Raw genomic sequence first — 2948 nt, forward strand, 5'->3', positions numbered from 1 at the left:
CCGCGCCCCCACGCCCACTCCCTCGTGCTGGGCTTCGCCTGCCTGGGTGCGGCCAGGGCTACGCGGCTTCCCCCAGTGCGACTCTGAATTTCCGGCTGGGCTGCCCCCTCCTCCAGGAAGCCCTCCTGGAACCCGACCAGCTCTGTGGGGAAATCTAAGGTTTGCAAGGCCTCCCCTGAAGAAATGACCCCACCTTCTGGATTCTTTGCAGAATGGCGGCCAGAGGGCGGCCCTGGAGCGTTCAGAGCATTCCCTTCGCCTTCACGGCATTCATTGGCATCATCCCCACCTGACAGATCAGATCGCTGAAGCCTGGAAAGTCAGGCCTTGTTAGCCTGCACGAAGCTCAGTCTGGGTTCCAAGCCCGACCTTTCCAGGCCTTGTTTAGGTGGGCAGAGGCTGCAACAGTCCCTTAGATGGAGTTTCAGGAATCCGGCTTCCTGGTGCTGCAGGAGGTGTGGGGGGCTGGGACAGGTGTGCCGGGACAGAGCTTGGACTGACCTACTGGTCTGCCAGGCAGGGCCTGCACCTCCCCCACTCCATTCTACCTGCCCTGTGTCACCCACCACCCCAAAACCCCAGCTTCACACCAACCCAGGGCGGCAATAGCAGAGCCCGCTCTCAGCATACTCAGAGACTGCCTGTGGCTTCCTCCTATCTGTGTGTGTTGGGTGAGGGCTAATGGCTGACCCCTGTGGGCAGAGTCCTTCGCCCTGCGACCACCTGGGTGGACAGACTGCTTCCAGGCAGCTCTTGGGAAAGTTGGGCACGTGCTTCCCTCCAGAGGTCATTTTGGGTACTACACCACAAGGCCCAGAAGGCAGGAGTGAGCGGTTGGGGGAGTTGTGGAGCGTCTTGGAGGATGGGGAGACACAGGCTGGGAGGGTTCCTGACCCCTACGCGATGCTTTCCTTTAAAACCGTCTTTCAGAATCCAGCTTGGTCATTTCGTGGTTCATCCTCCCACCTGAGGCTGGCCTCTGGCTGGCTGAGCGTGTGGTTGGGGCCCGGGGACCAGGAGCACATGGTTTGGCCTGTCTGGGCCTTTGCTGTCTCAGCTGTAAAGCAGAGATTAGATGCTGGCACATGAAATAACCTGGAATCCAGGCCCAGGGCTGATAGCTGGAAGGGAACAGCTGAGGGTCCTGTGACAGGCGTGGGGAGAAGGACCTGGGGCTGACTGCACAGCCCTCTTCCTCCGCTCATCTGCCGGTGGGGGTGAGTCTCTGGAACTCTCCCACCCTGTGGCTGGGACCCAGGGTGTACGGGGCCGGGTCACACCCAGGGTGTGCGGGGCCGGGGTGGTCCTTTCAGCAGCGCCCAGGCTTCCTTCCCACCCCGGGCTTCCAGGCCAGCTGTTCCCCACCCTGAGAGCTGAATGCAGCATTGATGTACCCCTATTTGAAAAATGGGTCTTTGAAGGTGTAATTGAGACAGGAACCTACCTGATTAGGCCCCAAATCCGATAAGAAGAGGAGAGCTGGACACCCAGACAGAAGGGAGGGGTCCGGTGTGGATGAAGACATAGATTGGAGTCATGTGTCTGTGGGTCAAGGATGCTGAGAAGGTGGAAGAGGCGGGAAGGATCCCCCGCTAGAGACTGCCCTCACTTTGATCTCAGACATCCCGCTCAGAGCTGGGAGAGGACGTGTCTCCGTTGTTTTGTGGTCATTCATTGTGGTGGCCCAGGAAGATGACCGGCCTCTCCCATCTCGTCTCTGCCTCTGACAAGCATCCTACTTGGCTGACCTGTTTCTGTCTTCCCACTGGAATGCAGGCTTCACGGGATGGGGGGTGGTCTACACAGAGAGGGCAGCCTGCACCCCGCTCCTGTGTGTCGGGGTGCCTCTGTGCCTGGCCTTGGGGCACCGTTCAGCAGGCCAGGAGGAGATGGGGCAGCACGGATTAGACGGAGCTCACCCCACATGTATGGGCCTCACCAGCCTGGGGACATTTTAAGCCTTGAGAATTGAGAGGAAGAGGCCTTGTGAAGGTGGCTCTTGTGTGGCCCCGGGGTCTTCTCCCTCCCTGTCCCCTGTGAGAACCTTAGAGGGGACACCACTGGCTGTCACAGGCTCAGGGCCTTAGCTCCATGCCAGTGTCCTGGGGGTGGAACCTGCACACTGATGGTCACCCCTGGAAGGTAAGATGTGGGTCAGCTGCATGCCCGGCTTGCCCAGCACTCACAAAATGAGGGGTTTCCCGAACATCTGGGATCATCAACCCCATGGCTTTCGGGATTTCCTACAAAAAAGTTGACACCTGCTGCCTGACGGAGCCCCTTTCCTGTGGCTCCAGGGTATCCTGTGCTCCAAGAGGTCTTGCTCAAGTCTTCCAAACTTTTGGCTCAGTTGCAGGGCCGCAGCCCAGAGAGGCAGTGTCCTGAGGCCAGCAGTCCCCCAGGAGGCCTTTTGGTTTGACCATCATGGGTGCTAAGGGCAAAAAGGGCAGTGCCCGCTCTCCCCCTACCTCCCTAACCTCAGGGAAGGTGGGGGTTGGAGGATAGGGTACAGCAGGTCTCCTTTCTTCTCTGGGCCTGGCATCCAGCTGACCCACCACTCACTGCAGGGTCCCTCCCCTTGGGTGCCTGGTCCAACCCGCGGGCAGCTGGGAAAGGTCTTGTTGACCTTGGGTGATGGGGCAGCTGTGAGTGGGCCTGAAGACAGAGGCTCTTCTGTGTTGGGTGACTGGAGGCCCAGGCTGGGTGGGGTCCACAGATGGACACAGGGGTGGCGTGGGGGCCAGGCTGCTGGGTGGGGCCTGGCTGCCTCTCTGGCCCATGGGGGTGGCCTTGCTGAGCAGGAGGCTCAGTTCAGAGAGCACACAGTCACTCCATCTTGTGGCCCAGCTAACAACTGGGCAAATGGTTGTTACCTCCTATTAAATACCTACTGTGTACCAGGCTTCCTGCATCACCTTCTGGAATTCTTACAGAAACTCCCTAAGGTG

Source organism: Bubalus kerabau, chromosome 5 (genome assembly GCF_029407905.1).
Source record: "Bubalus kerabau isolate K-KA32 ecotype Philippines breed swamp buffalo chromosome 5, PCC_UOA_SB_1v2, whole genome shotgun sequence".
NCBI classification, from domain to species: Eukaryota; Metazoa; Chordata; class Mammalia; order Artiodactyla; family Bovidae; genus Bubalus; species Bubalus kerabau.